Consider the following 21,801-nt stretch of genomic DNA (forward strand, 5'->3'; position numbering starts at 1 on the left):
TGTCTTGAGAACATCTCTTCACCCTCATTGCCAAAGTACCTACGAGTGAGTCGAATTGTTTAACGTACCAGTTTAACTTGACCTCAAGGTCCGTAACAAGAATACGTAAGCTCTTATACTGTTCAACTGGAACGATTAACTCGCCCACATTCTGCGAGCGATTGTAAAGATTCTTCAGAACCCACATTTAGTGAAAAACAATTCATTTTAGCCACTTATACCCTTACGTGTACTAATGATAAATTGGAATTGGGTTGAAAATATGTAGACTTGTACACGCTCCCTTGCGGTAACGTGATATGTGTAACACCGTGACGCGCAGACCACCGTACACCGTACTCTTGTGTCAGCAATCGTCATCTTTATATTTTTGCCACGGCTCATGAAAGCCTAGGGTTCCGCTTGGCAACTAATCCCAAGAATTGACCTAGGCACTAGTTTTAAACGAAAGTGCAATCAATGTAAATCAATAATAACCAAATTAATCGTTAGGTAGGTACTTGCAGCAAAAATAAATAATGTACGTAATACACTGTAGGTAATAGGGGTACTCAATGGTATCGAAAAATATTATCCATATTTACCAAAACTGAGAAATATACATATTTTCCAGCTCAATTGCATACTCAATTAGTCGTATTCGAATGAATCGTACATAACGGTACGTTCTTATTTTGCATAACAAGTATTATACATATATTATCGAGTTAATTATGTACCTTTAAATACCTATTCATTATCATTTTTAATTTTGCAAATTACGAGAAATAAGAGTTATTCCAGTTGTACTAATTAGCTTCAATAATGCCTATTTATGTATGCTGTTGCAGTAATTTTCTGTTACCTTTGAAATCAACTTTTTTGCTACCAAAAACGTCACAAGCGACACTGACAGATCATATCAGAATAACGCCTCCTAGTTTTTCACGAATAATTATTAATTATGAGACAATATTCTTTATTTAGTACCTACATTCAACAAAAAGAAAGGATTATTTCAAGTCAAGGCTCCTCCGTCTTTCTCATTGTTTAACATATCGTAAAGTGATAACCTGCAATCGATCTCAAAATTAACTAGAACGACCTAGTTAAAAGTAGGTTAATCATGCAGGAATAGTACGAAAACGGGTGATTTCATTTCTAATAATATTAGTTAAAGTTGTTTGGCCTCAGTGGCACGGATGGCTCAAAGGTGATTAGAGCCGGAAAAGGTCCCTCGGAAGGATTACAGCTTCTTCCGACCCGACATTATACAGGGCGGCGAGTATATTTGTACAGAAACTAGAAACATCTACCTACAAAAAGGCTGTCTCTTGTCTACATTTACCAGCTTATGCGCGCAATTTCGTTTGCGTGATATTAAAAATAATAAAAAACTAATTTCATGAACAATTTAACAATAAGTTAACAATCTTGTATCATTTCATTCATCATTTCAGCCTATATACGTCCCACTGCTGGGCACAGGCCTCCTCTCATGCGCGAGAGGGCTTGGGCTATAGTCCCCACGCTAGCCCAATGCGGATTGGGGACTTCACATACACCTTTGAATTTCTTCGCAGATGTATGCAGGTTTCCTCACGATGTTTCCTTCACCGAAAAGCTAGTGGTAAATATCAAATGATATTTCGTACTAAGTTCCGAAAAACTCATTGGTACGAGCCAGGATTTGAACCCGCGACCTCCGGATTGAAAGTCGGACTTCATATCCACTCGGCCACCACCGCTATTCTACAAACATTCAACCGCTATGTAACCTGTTTTAAAGAAAGCTCAAAATTCTCCTCTTTGTAATAGGAAACTTCAAATTCCATATATCTCTAAAACACTAAATAATGAATATTTTGTTGCTGTAAATATTTTCTTGTTAAGAATTATAGTTTTTCAAATCTCTCATTCCAATTTGTAACTATCTTGTGAAAGAGGACTTAAAAAATCGTTAAAATTGGATTTTCAATACATGTTCTTGAGATTCTTCCAACTTATAAAGTTTACAGGATCAGTAATATTCATTAAATGTTAATTTATTATAGTTTAATAACAAGTAATATTACTATAAGAAAGTTTTGTTAAATAGGTATTGCAGAAGACTTATGAGTTAGAGCACCAACTTTGCCTGTACTAACAACTCTTCCGGGGGAACCGTACATAATATCTATTAAGAGATAGCTTCTTTACGTGTACATATATTTGTATATAACAGTTCCTTTAATTATTACTGACGGAAACGCACAGCCTACTGTTGGATATAAACCCTAGAAATTTAAAACATGTACCTATTCTTTAAATGTTGTACCTAGAACGAAAATGGGGTTGAAAGTTTTTAACCCTACGTGGACGAGGTTGCGGACCGAAGCAAATTAAAGTTAAAGGCTAAAAATATTAAGCTAGATCTAATTTATGTTAATGTTTTCTGTAGATATGTGTAGTAGGATATAGTGTGATAACGAGTCGTTACTAATTAATATAAAACGCAATAAAAGATTTAATCCTTATTATGTTTTCTGTTTATTTTATTAAAATTGATTTCATTACCGTTGTGTAATAAAAATAATTTATTTATCTTTAGGAAAAAAACACTATTTATTACGCTTATGTAAACAAAAGGGGTCGCAGCTCTGATTGTTTTTGTGTTCGCAAAGGACGGCTTTGATTAGATTCGATTCTACGGCATTTGCCTCCCTAATCAATCAGTACATGAAATGAATTCTAATTGCCGTAGTTCTTTGTGTTTACCTTTTATGTTATTCTGGCCATGCATTATGTTCGTGTTAATTAAACCCAGATCTAATACCGTTGCAATTAGGTATTCAGTTCAGTACGTAATCCTAACACACATTTGGCATTAGTTGAAGGCGTTGAAGCTAATGCACTTGAACTTTGAGTATTAGCTACAATTCCAATCTTGTAGTATGTATTTTGATAGTTCTATTTGGTTCTATTTAAGGATGAAACTATTTAATGGACATAATTTTAGTTTCATTACATATAAAGCTAATAAAATAAATTGATATGAGTATACGATTTTGTAAGTTTGTTTTTGTTACCTATGTACATAACTATTATTTTGTACGTACCTAACAAACTAATTCTGGAGTAAAGAGGGCAAGTAAAAAAAAATACGGTTATGAATAGGGATCAATTCAAGTGACCGGGGCGCCCAGGGAAATACTCCCGGTATTGAGTTTGTATGGCGAGAACCGGGATTTCCCGATTCCGGTACTGTATTTGTATAGAAAACCAGTACCGGGAGCACTCCTTAGCCCAGTGTGACTGCGATCACGGAATAAAACGTACAAGCAAAAGTAAGGCGTTGTGACTTTCGCATCAACGTTTAAGAAATATTGAATAAGACAGGCGTAGCCGGCGAGCCGTGTTTGAATTAATTGGTTATGACATATAACATACAAATCTGAACGAACGATGACAGCGGTGCTGCTGAAGAAAAACAAACAATTCCCTACAAGCGTAACTCAGGGAAAAAATTCGTAATAAAGTAATAAGCCATTAGTTATGCGAGAGGGAATGTATGAAGTTTGGGCTCTGCGCTGAGCGCTGAGCGATTACGGTTATAAATTGACGAATTCGTCGCGTATTATTATTATGAATATCAAAGTGTCCACGTTTGAATGTTTTGTGCTTATCGCGCAAAACGGCGCATTTCGGTTTTCAGAATTCAGAATGGCACCATTTTCTTTTTTTCGAAAAACCATCAACTTTTAGGTTATTTAGACTCAGAATCACGAGTACTATTGAATGAGACAAAGAAAAAAGGTGTCCCTAATTTTTCATATAAATTTTGGGTGTCAGTTTTGTAACGTCCAAAATGTATGTGAAAATGCGTTACAAAACTGTAATTTTCTTTGGGACACATTTTTTTTCTTTTTAAATCGATATTCCTCGAGATTTTGAGCAGAAATAACCCAAAAGTTGATGGGTTTCAGAAAAAAAGTAAACGGTACGCTTGTAAAGTGAACTTTTTAGTGAAAACGTGTTTTCCTTATTTAAAACTAGTTTTCCGTAAGGCCTTGGTGAAAACTAGCTTTGACTAGGTAATTGTGTATTTATTTCAGTAAAAACTAGTTTTGTCTAGACGATACCTAGATATTAGCACAAAAAAGCTTTTTTTTATAATTTAACATTAAAAAATTTATAGGTTTCAGTGAAATTAATTTTAAATAAAAAGAAGTGTCAACTAGTTTTCACCAAGGCATTTTGGGTTTTTGCTACCGTAAAACCTATTTTATAATCTAAATTTAAATGTAGAATAATATACTTATTCTGAAAATCAACCGAATGAGCATGAAATGGGGAAATCATTTTTTGCGCATGTCTCGCGGCCTCTCCGCGAACCAGAACGAGAACCAGAAATGGCCACAGGCAGTTGCTAGAACACATATTTATTAACAGTATGTGGCCCACGGTGTGGTGTGTTAAGGAAAATGGAAAGATCGCGGGTCACTCTCTATTACATATTTTAGCACTGGGAAGAGTGAATTATTCGAAGAAAAATACGAGTGCTGTTAAGTAGACATGTAGTATAACTTGGATAATGTTCTTAACTTAACGTTTTGGACCAGATAAGACAAATAAGAACGTGAACAGGTATATACAATATAATACAATACAATTCAATACAATACAATATAATACAATACTCTTTATTGCACACCTCACATACTCGTATATGTATATGTGTGTATATGTGAAATAGAACTTCGAGTCGAGCGCAATACGAGTATGTATGTATGTTCGCGGTAACGTAGGTACGTAACGTTTGCCTGTTTATCTATTCTTATCTTTTCTGTAGGTACTTCGAGCGTGAGAGGCAGCTTGACGCTTGTCACTCATACCAATGAATCGCGTGATAAAGGGATCGTACAAACGAACTCTGACGCGGGTAAAAACTTTGCGTCTCGGCCAAATTTGCCTTTTTGTACTCCTCCCCCATTACATGACGTGCATGCAGCTTTTACAAAAACGGGGGCTCGAATTTCTAAAACAACCCGAAGTTAATGGATTTTCAGATCCTATTTCGGCACCCGCTCATATTTGTCGCAGTAAAGAACAAGTGTTGTTCTGAATATCCGAACATACCTACGAGTACAACAATAATCACCACTTAAATCGAAACAACCTTCTTTTCAAATTTAAAATACTTTCTAATCTAGGATTATAACAATACTATAAGAACCTTTTATTACCCGCTACAAATTCTTGCTAAAACTCGTAAAATTTGTAAGGAGTTACAGTTTTACGCTGCGGTATAAGTACTGAAGATTTTGTTCTCCCACGGTTGGCGGCTCATTAAACTCGGTGTACTTGAGCAGGAATGACGAGAACTTTCCAGAACAAAAATTTCCTGCCCACATTTAAACAACTAAGCAAGAACGGTTGGAAGGAACGGTTGGGAGGTTGGGTTGGTTGGAAGGTTGAGACGACTTTTTAGGTACTACCTAAATATCAAAATGTACTTGTACCTACCTATTAGGAAACTCACGTATATCGAAAGATCAATACCAGTTTAATGATAATTTTATAGTCACTATAGATTATAAACACACACTATTTTTATTGTTATTTTGACGGGTTTTATTAATACCATTGCTATCCAAAAATCATGCAAGTATTGAATTAAACAAGCAAAAACTCCAGAATATTTTTTCCAGAATTATTGTTATTGAATCATAAATTACTTAAATAAAGCGGATAGCACATCTGGGAAATTGCCTGGGGGCTAGCCAAGATGACAATCAAAAAGAAAAATATATCGGGATGATAGATGCTATTACGAAAACTCACGTGACTACTTCCATACATTCAATTGGTTCTATAAACAATTGTCATCTTCGCTAGGCCACCTGATAATTTTAATAAGTTTTAATCAAGGTATCGACCCAAATTCTGTAAAATGTGTGATCATGACAATGAAATTATTTCGAGTAGGTAATCCTCAATTTAGTTCCGTCAAACTTATTCTGCTGATCAAATCTTTTTTGTATGCATTTAGCGTAATTTCACAAAGTACGGAATAACTTCTTCTCAAACTTAACTTTTTATTTACGAGCCTTTCATAAGTCTTTATGACTATTCACTGCGACAGCTTTTCAGTTGGAGCAAGCAGAAGAGCTCTTGAATTTGAAATCCTTCCCTCAGTGATTTATGAGCGTCTGAGCGACTCTGTGTTCATTTGAATCCATTTATTATGAGGTTCTGAACTTCCGACTTTCCTCGTATAAAAGACCCAAAACCCCAACGAGTAACCTTTTTAAGCGGAGGTTCTTTATTGGTATATTTAAGGAATGGCCCTCCATTACAACGGAAAAAGTAGCCGCACAACGGCTGTGGATTGATTATATGAGTGCATAATGGAAAAAAAGGATTGCCGGACATGTGTCTTGTACATGACTAAGCAAAGGATCTCCGTCTGACTAGATGTATTAATACGAGGACACGTATTGCATATGTAATGATTATTCCAACTCATATAGTTTGACGTGGCGTGTGTCGCACTAAACCACAGACGCTAAACACAAAACCCGCAGGTATACAAGTATTTAACTTTGAACTAATACCTGTACGGTTACCATCAGTTTGTCACTGACATAAACGCCGTCGAGAACGTAATTTACTTTCTATACATCCCGTTTGCACTAATATGCGAGTGCGAGCGAGATGTATAGAAAGTAAATTACGTTCTCCACGGCGTTTATGTCAGTGACAAACTGATGGTAACCGTACTGGGCAACTCATTTAAAACTCATACTTACTTAATTCATTCAGAAGCGTCGGAAAAAATTGAAGTTGCTGATATGAAAAATATAATACTGGTATGAAGAATATCAGTATTTTTCTGTGTATAGTGCCAGACTCAGAATATATGAGGAAATTCAGAATGTAAAAAAAAAATCGGGCAAGTGCGAGTCGGACTCGCGCACGAAGGGTTCCGTACCATATAAAAAAAACACAAAAAAAAAGCAAAAAAAAAACGGTCACCCATCCAAGTACTGACCACTCCCGACGTTGCTTAACTTTGGTCAAAAATCACGTTTGTTGTATGGGAGCCCCATTTAAATCTTTATTTTATTCTGTTTTTAGTATTTGTTGTTATAGCGGCAACAGAAATACATCATCTGTGAAAATTTCAACTGTCTAGCTATCACGGTTCGTGAGATACAGCCTGGTGACAGACGGACGGACGGACGGACGGACGGACGGACAGCGAAGTCTTAGTAATAGGGTCCCGTTTTACCCTTTGGGTACGGAACCCTAAAAACTTGCAAAAAGACGGCCGTTCATTACACAATGTTTATTATCACGAAAACAAACATGCTGATATGAAGTGTATTCAAAAGTTACGATTTATAGATCACTCATAACGAATTGAGAAAACAATACCTATAGGTAATATTATATTCAAATTATCAAACTAGCTTAGCACAGACAAGCTCTGTAAACGAATTTGCAAATAATTATAGTTTGTACTTATTACACGCCGGCCACTCCAAGGGACGCATTTATGCGTTAGAGGGAGCAAGTGATATTGCTATCTCATTCTACCGCATGGCTGCGTCCCTTGGAGTGGCCGGCGATGGCCCATTGTGTACTGGGGCCTTTACGATCAAAGCCGACGTCGCTGCCGACGCCGGGCCCCATGACTCTTGCAAGGGTCGTTTTCCATTTCACGAAATATCGGCACATCGTTTAACAATATTTGAAATGTAAAAAAATAGTTGAAGTGCAAAAATATCAAATATTATTATTTTTGGCAATTCCAGACAAAGTATGCAATTGAACTATTTTTTTACATTTAAGTATAATGTTGTTAAGGATATACTGATATTTCGTGAGACGAAAAAAGGCCCGACTTCGCTTCCATTCGTTAGCCGTCCGATGGCAGGTGTGGGTGTAATAATTATAAGCCCTTTATATAGCACTTGAAAAGAAAACTATTCGACTATATAATTTTCATAAAATTTTCCCCTTGATAGTTATCTGTTAAATTCGCTGTGTACATATACTCGTGGTTCTCTTAGTACAATAAAGTCGAACAACCCTCTGGGAAATTATAATACCGACTTTAACCAAATAAACAAAGCCTTATGTTATGAATATAAAATGTACTAGGTACGAACTAATATTGAGCTTAGTTTCTGTATTTGACCAGGTATGACCGTATTCTGAAACCAATTATAAAACAAATTAGTACTTATTCACTGTAACATCAGTAAATCTCACGAAAACAAAATTATTTAGTACGGTAAGATGGTGTCATAAAGCGTGCACCATTTATCTTCTTGCATGTTCACACATAGATAAAACTAGCGACCCGTCCCGGCTTCGCACGGGTTAACAAATTATACACCATGGGTGAAAACCGCATGTAAATCCGTTCCGTTGTTGTTGAGTTTATCGCGAACATACAAACACACAATCACAAACAGACAGACGCTGGGGGGACTTTGTTTTATATGGAGTGATAGTGATATTTGTGTTTTTAACTCTATAATATGAGCAAAAACTGCCTGTACCTAATGTACTCGCTCGTAGAGTCGCACCAAGAATAGTCTGCAGCGGATTTGATAGCCCACGCAATGCAAGTGTCATTTATACGTCATAATTTCATAGAAGTTTGACGTTTAAAATAACACGTGCACTGCGTGGGCTAATAAATCCGCTGCAGACTTTTCATGGACTGACTCTAGCATATACTCGAATTATGTAATAGTATTTTTGACAGCTTGGATACGGTGGCATCTATCATTTCAATACATATTTTGCGTTTTAGAGTCCGTCTAAGTTAATTTTTCACCAAATTGAAAAGAAAAAAGTGAAGATGAATTCCACAACTGCCCGATTCGAACTTTAAGATACGTCAATTAATAGATCTAGAAACGATATGGATTAGATGTGTCAGCGACGAAAGTGACGTTTTTGTTTGAAGAAACGTCACACTTGACACTGACATACGTATCTTAAAGTTAGAATCGGGCCGTAAGTCAATTTAAACTGAATGCCATTTAAATCTGTTTTGCACTCAGTGTATCGCTCCCTCATAATTTTATTTTGCTAGAGCGGGCTCGCGCCTACACGAATTCGTTTCCGACCTAATTTGAACACGTCAACAACCCATTTAAGCCACGTTACGTATAGGTATTTTGTGAAGCTAACCGCCACGATGGTTCTTGATTAAGCCATATTTACATATGTAAATACATACCTAATGTGATGTGTAATATATTTTAAGAATTTTGATAAAAAATAAGTAACGTTCATGAATACACATCTATTATTCCGCAAAGTTAAGGTAGTAAACGAATTATGAAGAGAAAAATCTCTTCAAATTTTAATATGCAAAATGCAAAAGTTGGAAAGTATTTATTATAGTTACCTAGATGAAAATGAATTCTTAGTGAGTCTGTGATATTAAATGACTTAGTGCTAAAAGCTTGTATCTGAGGGTATACCGCCAAAATCAAAAAATCGAAAAATGTTATCTGCCTCTGTATAAAACGCCTTATTTACGATGTTGTCTCAATTTCCCGGTAGATGTCGCCTTTCATTTCGTAAACTAGCTAACGCTTGTATACCGTGGATTTCTTAAGATATTTATTGAAATTTGTATTAAGTGTGATTTGTGTGAGCCAGGCAAATATACGTCAGTTTATTATTAAACTCGGTATTTGTTCTTACTTCCCCTTCGAGACCTTGGTGCAGAGTGTACATGGTCCTTCGAGCCGGATAAGCGAGCGGCTTTTTGGAAGTTCAGTTCAGTGCGAACTCATTTCGTCCGTGTTAGACGGGTAGAGTTTCCAGCTACCTGGGATTACTAGCGCCATCTAGCGACGAGTAGCCGAAGCTAAACACGGAAGCGGATACGAGTGGCAGCAGTTTAGAGGTCAAGTGGCGCCATCTAGTACCAGCAACTGGAAAAAGAAGTTCAGCGAAGTGTGACGTCACGTCAGTTCAGTGAGTTGTGTCAAGTGTGAATCGTGAGTACTTTAAAATTTATTTCAAGAGATTTTCAACCTTGTGAACGATAGTTTATTTTGTGATATCAGTTTATTTTGCTATGGAATTTTGAACTTTATTTACAAGAAGATATTTACTTTGAAGAATTCGATTGTTTACATGGACATAGAAAATATTTGGCTGTAGTTTATATGGAATATTAACTTAGAATAATTTAGTAGAGTAGACTGACTGGAGTTTTCCTCTCATCTAATCGATTAGCTCGATCGAGGTTAGCTGGAAGAGATCCCTTATAGGGATAAGTTCGCCTTTGTACTTCCATTACTGTAATTTATTTTTGTAAACCTGTGTTGTGTACAATAAAGTGATTACTACTACTACTACTTTAGTAGAGTAGACACTTAGAATAATTCGGAAAATCCTGTTGGAACGGAGAATCCACGCCCGATTTTCCTCAAAGTGTATTAAAGTTCTAACACTTGTAAAATTTTCAAATATTTTATGTTTTTTTAAAGTGTTTATTTCATAGTATTTTTACAGTGCTATAAATTTCAAATTCAAACTCTGTTTTGCCTAAAGCTATTCATTTGTAAACATCATGGATTTATTACTTAACTTTCAAAATGACTTGTCTAGTCGTATATTCAAGGCGCGAGTTAATTACAAAAAATCTCCCAAGGCACGCATAACGGAGCATTTCATAGAGAGTCGGCTAGACACCCTAGAGCAGCTTTGGTCAGAATTCAGACAAGGTCATAAAGAGTTGATGCGTACATATGATTTAGCACTTTTGAAAGCAAAGAGCTATATTGTTGAGGAGACTTATGACAAAACAGAGGATGAATACACAGATTACAGATGTGAATTGAAAGATGGTTTGGCTGACTTTATAAGTTTTCATTCAAGTCAGTCAAAGGTCAACAATGATGAAAATTCTTTCACTAGGACAAATTCTCTTAAACTGCCTAAATTAACAATTCCTAACTTTTCTGGCAAATATCAAGATTGGACAACATTTAGGGATTTATTTGTATCAATGATCCACAACAACAACTCTTTAGATAGCGTGCAAAAATTACAATATCTAAAAAGTTATTTGACAGGAGAAGCAGAGCAATTGCTGCGCAACATACCTGTATCAGACTCAAACTATGATCGATGCTGGAGTTTGTTAGAACAACGATACAATAACAAAAAGTATCTGTCACATTGCATCCTTACACGGTTACTGAGTCAAAAGAACGCAGCTTCTGAATCTCCTGCCTTCCTAAAAGATCTATTAGACACGTCAACAGATTGTTTGAGTGCATTGTCTAATTTAGACATTGATGTTTCCACATGGGACACCATAGTTATACATCTGTTGTCACTGAAATTAGATCCAGAGTCACGTAAGCAATGGGAGCTTAATGTAGCAGCTAACTCGGTTTCAGATGCATTGCCTACCTTTGATCAGTTCAAAGAGTTCTTAACCAGCCGGTACAGAGCTCTAGAGTTCATTGAGCCGAACATGAATAAGATCACCACTGCTTACCAGAAACCTTCGAGTAGTAGTTCAAACAAACTTAATGTGTTTCATGTTGCTAGCGCACACATAATAGCATGTGAATTTTGTAGAGATCCTCACAAACTGTGTTTTTGCAAGAAGTTTGCAAACCAGGACTTTGTTAAGAAACGCGAGTTTGTAACAAAAAATAGAATATGTTACAATTGTTTAGGGAGTAATCACACTGTTAGATTTTGCCAAAAAACCACTAGCTGTCGAATTTGTCATAGAAAGCACCATTCCTTGCTTCATTCAAGGGAGGTCCCAACTTTAGCTGCCAATTTAGGGAATGTAGGTCAGGTAGCTGAAGGTGTTTCGGAGGAAGCCACACACGTCACTCCAGAGACCAAACAAACAGAGATCAAGCCGATAGTCAACTGCCATGCGACAGAGATTGCTAAAGAAGAAACGTTGTTACCCACAGCCCTGATAAAGGCTGAGTCGCAGACAGGTGATTATCAGGTGAGACGCGCGTTGATAGATCAATGCTCACAGGCTTCATTTGTTACTGAAGCTGTTGTGAAGGCATTAGGGATAAAGAAATTTCCTATTAAAAGTTCAATCACAGGATTAGGTGGCGAACAGACCTCTGCGGTCCCTAAATATGCAGTAGAGTTGAAAGTTCAATCGCTCACCAATCCCACCTTCAGTATTGCAGTGAAGGCGTATGTTATAAAGAAGATCACTACTTACCTCCCAAGCGAGAAGGTAGTAGCTCCAGAGTGGGCGGTGTTAAAGCAGATCAAGTTGGCCGATCCAACGTATAGTTCACCCAACGAAGTAGATGTTCTGTTGGGAGGCACGGTTTATTGCCATATAATTATGGATGGACTACTGAAAGGTCCAAATGGGTTTCCACTAGCTCAGCGCACCACGCTCGGGTGGATTTTGTCGGGCCCACTAGGTTCGGTGAACGTAAAGGAAACGGAGAATGTTACCGTCTTACACACGCAGGTACTTGAAGAGAAGAAGTATTTCTCCAAGATAAAAAAGAACCTTTAGTTCACTCCAAACAGCTGAATGCAGGAATACGAGAGTGCAAGGATCGTATTGTATCCAAATTCAAGTCACAGAGAGAAAAGAAGAACAGGAACATGGTGAAATCGCCTCTCCTTGCCGATCAAACCTGCAACAATGCAAATGATATAAAAGTTAAAAGGTCACACAATTTAGAAAGAAAGCCTGTAAAGCACATAACTGGATCTACATACAAGCTATAAGAAACTTTCTACTTACCACATTCCGCAGTTATCAGCAGACGAGCTGCTCCTGAAAATAAAAGTGGATGGTATACTTAATAAATAATGTAGTACTTACCTAGAATTCATCAAAAAAGGAATTTCAGCACTCGGTGAAACCGCCGTTGTTATCGCTGCCTGTAATAAAAGAAAAAAAATAGTATCCAAATATGTATATCACAAGCTAAAACAGCAATGCTATGTATAAAGCGAAGTACAACTATTTTTATGCATTTCAAGTATTGTTTATATTTAGAAATATTTTACTTACCATGATCGGTTGTCTTCTCTAATAGAATCTTGTATCCCAGATGATCGTATCTTCAGTTCTTCTAGTAATCTTCAGTTTAAATTAGATCACAATGTAGCTGTCAAAACCTTATAAGTATATGTAAGGTGAATTAGTAGTAACTGGGGATATTTTAAATTTTTAGTTCTCGTGAGAACAGATTATTATTCCTAGAAAAAACTGGAGTTGAAGATGTCTTTTGAAGAAAGGGAATAATCTGCCTCAATCTTCTTTTGTCTTTTATGAAGTGTGGTTTTTCGGCAGAATTATACAAAATATTCCTGTTTAGATCAGTGTTGTTTAAAACAATATGAGTTGAGTCCGTAAGTTTGTTAACTTTAGTTCAAAACTGTGTCTTCACAGTTACAATTCTAAGAAGTTAATAGACAATTAGATAATGTAGATTTATAGGTGCATTATTATTGTTACTTACAAAGAGTTTATGATATGGTGTGAAGATTAAAAGTTTATGTTGTGTTTATGCAAATGTCTTAAACAAAACTGAGCCCACCTTTGATTTGTATTCAGTTCACTTTTGATTCCTTGGTCACTTCATGGTGGGCAGTTATGATGAAGGACATGTCGTCCTTGGTGGGCGGTATGTATAAAACGCCTTATTTACGATGTTGTCTCAATTTCCCGGTAGATGTCGCCTTTCATTTCGGAAACTAGCTAACGCTTGTATACCGTGGATTTCTTAAGATATTTATTGAAATTTGTATTAAGTGTGATTTGTGTGAGCCAGGCAAATATACGTCAGTTTATTATTAAACTCGGTATTTGTTCTTACTTCCCCTTCGAGACCTTGGTGCAGAGTGTACAGCCTCTCTATCCCTCTTGCATATTCGAACGATAGAGAGGCAGATAAAGAAATTTCGCGATAGGGCCTCTGATCATAAGTACCTAGCGTTCGAACTTTAATAATCAATTATTCATAATTATGTTATTACTCGCAGCACATGGCACACAGGAACATGTAAAGTTGGTCAAGCAGATCTTGTCAGTAGAAAAAGGCGGCAAATTTGAAAAATGTAGGCGCGAAGGGATATCGTCTCATAGAAAACTTGAATTTTGCGCCTTTTTCTACTGACAAGATTTGCTTGACCATCTATACATATTGTAACGTAAAAACATAAGCTGTAGCTATCATATTATTAACAAAGTAATAGAGTGCTCTAAAAAGTACAAATAATTGTCGGTAATAGCTGGAAGTAATGTTTAGTAATACGGAGCCCATCACAGCGTGTAATGGGTAATTTCCCTGGCCCATAAATGTTTCGCCTTCAGCTTACGTTACCACGTAAAAACGTCAATTTTTGAACACAATGTTCAGTGTAATGTTAGGCGGGGCTGAGTAATGAGTTCATTCGGGTCACGTTCTGTTGTAAAAAAAAACAATCCAAGTGGAGGAAAAATTAAGGGGCGTGAGGACACAGAGTGTACCTATTGTTTATAAATTTCGTGTAATATATCTCTATTGTGATATATTTCAACATATATGGTTTTTGATGGCTTAACGAAGTAAATAAAAAGAGATGAGGGCCTACCGTGAACCACGTTCGACGTGTTGCCTCTCTGTCGCACTTGTAAATTCGTTTGTAAGTGTGACAGGAAGGCAACACGTCGAACGTGGCTTGCGGTAGGCCCTCAGTGGGTACGATTGTTTCAGCGTAAGTGTCGTCCTTGACTTGTGGTTTCCTTACTCGTCTATCATGTCGGGCATCACTCTCGTGCTGCATGCTTTTTAACCCCCGACGCAAAAAGAGGGGTTATTTGTTTGACGCCAATGTCTGTCTGTCTGTCTGTGGCATCGTAGCTCTCCAACGGATGGACCGATCTCGATTCGGTTTACGTGAAAGCGAGTTTTCTTGTAATGGTTTTTAGATATGTTTGATTGAAATCGATTTAGCAGTTTGTAGAATATCAGCTTTTATTCCAAATGATGTAAGGCATTTATTTGCATATAGCGTAAAAGGTTTTAAATCTTTTTAATTTATTATTATATAAGGGACGACAACGGTGATGACAAATAAAAGCTCGACGATCTGGCCCATGCACATGTTTTATTTGCGTACTTATCTTTTGAAATTGTGCCAGACATCACATTTACATTTTTCGAAATGTATTCTTCGAGGATTGCCTTATAAACTAGAAACAGTAAACAAAAAGCATCATTAACATACAAGTAAACTTAATTTTTGCCCTTTCCCGTATCTCGGAGCTGAAGAGAAACTTACCGAATAACAAAACGCTAAGCCTAGCTTAGCGCGTCGTTTCGGACCCCTGATTAACAATCTTTTTAATACAGTTGCTCAAAAAGTGCTACTTTACGTAGCTGTTTAGCGTGCGGAAAGTTGGTTATCTCGAACTAGTGCTTTTTACTTTTCCAATTTTTTTAAATTTATACTTGTTCCAATTCACGACTACTTATTGATGAGTGTTAATATTAGTTTCCTTTAAACGTCGTAATCAGCAGAAAAACCTACTGTTAATGTAAGAATGTGAAAAATATACATATTTCATATTTTAATACTTACCTCTTCATCATTATAACACGTTTATTTTTTATTATTGAATATTGAAAATTCCGTTCTTAATAAGTTGTCTGAATGGAACGGAATAGCTGCCAAACGCCCATAGATATAATATACTTAAAGACGACGTCTAAGCGAGCTGTCACTGTTACCACTTTGGTTTAGTGTACGATTAACAATATTTTACTTATTTTTTCGCAACTGTATTAAAAAATGTCGTTCGATACACGTGCGGAAATGTCATTCTTCACTCGTCCCGAGTCTTGCCACTCGCCTGCGGCTCGTGCCAAGATATCTCGGTACTCGTGAAGTAATGACATACCTTCCGCACTAGCATCGAAATGTACTATTTCGTGCGAACCCGGATTTTTTTCTCACTGGCTAGATTCACCCTTTTATTTGGTTTTACTTAGCCTTTTTATTCTAAAGTAGGTATGTATCCAATATGAAGTTACAATGTTATGCATTTAAAGTATATGTACATATTATATATATATATATATATATATTATAAATTTTGATTTCAACAAAGGCTTGTTAGTCTAATAGTACGCGTTTTTAAAATGTAATATTCAAAAATCTAATTTATATTATGTAGTTCATTCGTTACCGTAAAACGGGGTGAGTAGGTTTCGCGGGGAGAATTGGGTTATGAATGGGGAGAGAAGGTTTGAGAGGGGGGTGAGAAGGGATTTTAAGGCTACTGCTACAAAAATAATGTATTCCAATTTAAAATGGAGCTATAGTAATACGCATAATAAAAAAAAATCGATCCAACAATCTTCCAAAATCACCTTTGTATGAAAACCCCTCTCACCCCAAATACGAGGCACTACGGGGTGAGGTGGGTTTTCCTCTTTTTCGTCAAAGTTATGAAATGGAACTACCCAAAATAAAATACAAACGTCCGGAACACTTATTATATAGGTACACCATTCAGTTTTCATATGTAAAAATAAAATGTTATCGAGGTTTGAATGTCAGTTTTGACCCTACTCACCCCATTTTACGGTACCCTGCATTGTCATGTAGGGGATTTACTGTCATTGTACAAATGGAAAATTAATTGTCCACTTGAAATGATCATTCTGAAGTTGGATCAATATTTATAGTGTCCAATGTGAATCTTGTCAAAATATAATTGTGCTAAAAAACATTTTTAACCAAATTTGTAACCGTTGTAAATTAATTAAGAATGGAATTTTGTCCATTATAAATTATGAGCAAAATGAAATATATTCAATACCTACCTCTGACATAACTATTAATGTCTTGACATAAATGACACTAGTATTTTATACTAAAATAAAACTTTCTTTTTGAAAATAGTCATTTCTTTTTAATAGTTCCATGCCTATGGCATTATAAACCTCTGTTAATCGTAAATGTACAAATTTTCAATTGGTAATGATTTTCAGTGTACGCAAATACAAATGGACACATATTTTTCGACCTGTATCATATTTTGACTATTGGACATAATTCTTTTTCGACATTATGCTGGATGGACAATTTTCCTAGTCGATGTATTTTAAATTGTCATTTTTCTACTTTGACGTATAATTTCGAGTGGACAATTTTCCATTTGTACCTAATGATAGTAAATCATGTAGGTAGGGTACGTTTCTCATTGGGGGAATAAGATCTGTGTGCACTCAGCAATGAGACATTGATAAAGATGATTTCATAGGTACACCATTTTGCATGTACCTTATTTGATTCCTTGACCATCGCGATATAAAATTCAAAATATTCTTTGTTAAATTCAGCACTCAAAATGTATTTTTATCGTTTTAATCGAGCTTCCGATCGGTCCGCTTCGGGCCAATCAATTTCAGTGCCTTTAATGACTGGCAGCTGGCAGGTTATATATTAGTACGTCGTTTATTGGAAACACTAGCTTCACGTTAGCTACGTCAATGTGGGTGGAAAACTGCGTATATTTGGGCGGTGACTTCCTTGTAGAAGTTAGGTACGTTTCGGAACTAAAACTAGTTTATATGTTACGTTTACACTTGGGGGAGAAGACCGCCAGGCTAAAGTGCATACATAGTATAGCCACCAAGTGGATGCCGCAAAAGAAGCGCGGACGTGGCAGGCCCAGACGGAGATGGCGGGGCGACTTAGACGCGTTCATCAGTAACTGGCCGGAAAAAGCACTACAACGGGAGTTGTGGAAATCAAGAGGAGAGGCCTTTGCCCAGCAGTGGGACACTATAACGGGCTTACACTTATTTATTTAATATAATACGAATTAGCTTTTTGTAGCTAAGTAAGCTTTTATTGTTCGTAGGTGACCAGTATAATAAATAACTTCTCACTGACCGCCTTAATTAAACGATAAGCCATAGCATGTTTGTAACCGAAGAAGTCCGGTGCGTTAACTTTTGTGTCACGCAAGGATAATGTTTCCGACGCAAGTTCAAGCCTGTAAGTTAAACAAATTATGTTACATCGACTGCAGGACACTATCGCAAGCGCGAACTTCTGGCCGAAGGGTGTAGTGTTTCGGCCACGTTTCGGCGGTGCCGGGCAACCTGCCGAATCCTACACCAAGTCAGACGACGCGACGGAGCCACGCTGTTAGTCGTCGCCCAAATCTAATGTTTAATTTGTCTTTGGTTTGTATTTGTAGTTTTTTTATTTTTACTTGTATTTTTATTTTGTAGTTTCACGGTGCCTTGGTTTTTACAGTAATGCTGTGTCACTTATTTGAGTAATAAATAAATTAGTGAATAAATCGATCCTTGATAACGTTTCGGTTTAGGCTCATCAATATAGCGAAGTTTGTGTTGCAAACTACCTGTAAATGAACAGGTGAAACTTCTTATTCATATGACGGAGGCACATGGGGTGTACACGTACAGGATGGCGGGTGGGCGTAGTATCTCGATGTATTACTTAACAGCTAAGTCAGCATGGTCCGATCTCTAGCGCGGCTCGATCAATTCTGCTCGAGGAGCCTCACCGCTCCCACCTTTAAGTCAAGTAGGCAAACCTGCTCGACCGGTCTACCAACATAACGACAAAAATTCCAACTCGTGTCTACGTTCACCCAAGAGAAACCTCTTGACGTTCCAAAGCCTTCTACCTGTCATCTTAGTTCAACAATACGCCAATAGAGGGCGTTACGAGTACTCTTTACGCAACTTTATAAATTTCGTTACAACCAAGTAATACGTAGCTCAACATTGCTAATCGATTTTATACAGGCGTCAAACTATGAAACTGTAACGCTGCAATACGTCCTTCTGGAGTCACGCTCCGACACATATATAGAAATGGAATCGTGTTGCTTTGTCGTTATCTAAATAGATGATTTTACATAAAATTACTTCTGCCATATTTGTTCTGCGCCCTAAGTAAACGAATGCAATAGTATTGTGATTTTCAAAATAAATTTAAATTAGTTTAAATAAATAAATATTTGGAGACAATCTTAATATTAGTAGACCGATTCTGACATAGGAATTTGTTACAGACTTGATCTTATTTTAGTACGACTTTTCAAGCGCTATATTTTCAACAAATTCAAAAACGAAATTGCCCTGTAATCAGTAATCAGTAATCAGTGTATTTATTGTTTTCTTAGGTTACACAGGTTGGTACATTACATTGGTTCAGCTATGAAACCCTGTAGGGCACTGCAATATAACTTAAATCTAACTTAATTACTATATGTAGGTTTATGAACATAATAACTTTTGAAACTCAACGACTTTATGTAAGTATTTATGTATTCTCCTATCGAATAAGTCTCTCTATCACTGATTCCCTACAAAACTATAACCATTCCCTTAGATCCTAAGGTATCCATATACTGTATAAACAAATCTTTTTCGCATTAACCGAAGCATCGCAAACTATCGAATGTGTCGCGTAGGTAATAACCTGACACCATGCAGTAACCGAAGGAGATATTTTCCTTATTTTCCTGAGCCGTGTTATTTTTACTTAGTAAGTATGTTATGACATTCGCTGTACACGGACGGAGGTTTACCCTTACATAAAGCTTGCTTACAGCCTCGGTATATGGGATGTAACACCACGCCTAGTTTTGCTTTTATGATAGTAAAAGGTTATGGCAGGAATTATAATGTTGCTGAAACATGTACACCTCTGACAATAGACCTTATGGTAATAGATTTACATAGAATTTGGTTTCTCTTCAACAGAAATAAAGCCTTATTTAGGTGGTCCAAGGACTTGCATGCGATTTTTTTTTACATTGTACGAATTCATTGTATCTGCAGTTAGCAATGTCAACAAATATTACATTTCTTAGAATGGTCTAAATAGCATACGCAGATACATTTTTATGACAAAAATTAGGAATACCAGCTAAGTGAATAGGGGCCCACTGATTAACAGTCCGCCGGACGGTATCGGCCTGTCAGTTAGAACAAAATTTTGACAGTTCCGAACAACTGACAGGCCGATACCGTCCGGCGGACTGTTAATCAGTGGGACCCTAACTACTTTTTATGAAAATTGTTCAGTGTGATCTGAATTAATATGAATACTCGTAATAATATGATGATGATGAGTATGATGTTAGTATCCAACAAGATGCATAATAATGTAGGTAGGTACCATCACGCTCTGCGATTGTTGCGCCATTTAGGGTCCTAGCCAAATTGGTTGTTCAATACTTACGCTAAAGAATTTCCAATTTAGCAAGAACCCTAAATGGTATAACAATCCCGTGTGGTGACTGTACATACATATATACCTATGACTTTTAAGATTTGTAACTGTATGTTTAGACTACTTTGTGAGTCCACAGTAAATGTTATAGGTAAATTATAATTTTATCGAAGCAATCGCAAACTATTCTCAAATAATTACCAATAAGTAATACCCAAAACTTATTTAGTGATATGAACGGGTGTACCGCGATATAATTTCAGTATTTTGGTATCATCCGTGACCACAATTGGTATATCTCAGGTGAAACCTCGGTTTAAGGTAAAATAATGAAATTAAGTATTATCGCCGTTCATATCACTAAATAGGTATATGTACAAAACGTCAGAGTTTAAAGTGTTATAATACCCAAAACTTACAAAAAAGGAACTTTTACACCATATAATACTAAGATCTTGCTATATGTAGTAGATGGTTGGTAGTTACGTTTAATACTTAGACTTAACTATTAGACCGGGAGATAGTGACACATTTTACTGGGTCATTTGTACCAGTATGGCGGTTCGTCAGGGGTCTAAGCATGTAATGAAGGAAAGAAAAATGATGGTCATAGCGCTGGTACCGGCGGCCCAATCGCGTGGGCGTTAGTCGAACGTGTCGGATATAATACGAGTGTCGAACGATTTGTTCCACAAAAATCCTCGTATTTTCCGATAGTCCATAAAAAAGAAGTAGGCGGTAGCGTAATGCCATACTTCTCCGGTGTGACTTACAGCCCGCCATACTGAGGCGAACACATTAATTAAAAAAAAACAATTCAACCATTTGTGCCAAGCTAATTTTTGCACAGGTGATCATCGTCGAGCAGCCATTCATGGACATCACCATGCCATACTCTTCGGACGGTTCCAAATGGCCGCCATACCGCAAGGGAGTTAATTTTTTTTTTTGTTAAACGATTTGTACCAGTATTGCATTTAAATTTTTGGAAAGTATTTGATAAAATGTGACCGTTATTATAATTGCCATACTTATAGTAGGGGGATAAAGTGCTGCCATACTTGAAAAACTTATTTAATCGACACGTTTCAAAAATACGACTATGTATACGTAAAATAATTTTTTACAGCATGGCATCATCATATTCTGTTTGTTTGGATACAATTGTACCTAAAAAAATATATTTCAGATTATAACTACGGGGCGGACGACTGTGAGACTTAAGCCAAGACTTAAAACAAAAAACAATTTTTTGACGATTTGTACCAGTATGGCATTTGGATTTTTGGAAATTATATGATGCAATGTGACCATTATTATATTTGCCATACTTCTAATAGGGGGAAAAAGGGGCACCATACTTGAAATAAAAAAAAAAATATTGTACACATTTGCCACCTCCTACAGGTATGGCATTATGAGATTTCCATTTATGATCACACAGAAAGTCTTGAAAAAAAAATTACAAGATGGTACAAATCGTTTAGCAATAAAAAAAAATTAACTCCTTTGCGGCGGTATGGCGGCCATTTGGAACCATCCGAAAAGTATGTCATGGTGATGTCCATGAATGGC

The 21,801-nt window shown here is 36.6% G+C and overlaps 1 protein-coding gene across 1 annotated transcript in view; it reads right to left on the reverse strand.

Annotated features, from left to right (window-relative positions):
• The window catches only part of LOC134792927 (leucine-rich repeats and immunoglobulin-like domains protein 2), a 149,448-nt gene that overhangs the window by 87,882 nt on the left and 39,765 nt on the right, over positions 1–21,801 (reverse strand). The window lies entirely within an intron of this gene.

This window comes from Cydia splendana, chromosome 8 (genome assembly GCF_910591565.1).
Source record: "Cydia splendana chromosome 8, ilCydSple1.2, whole genome shotgun sequence".
Classification (NCBI taxonomy): domain Eukaryota; kingdom Metazoa; phylum Arthropoda; class Insecta; order Lepidoptera; family Tortricidae; genus Cydia; species Cydia splendana.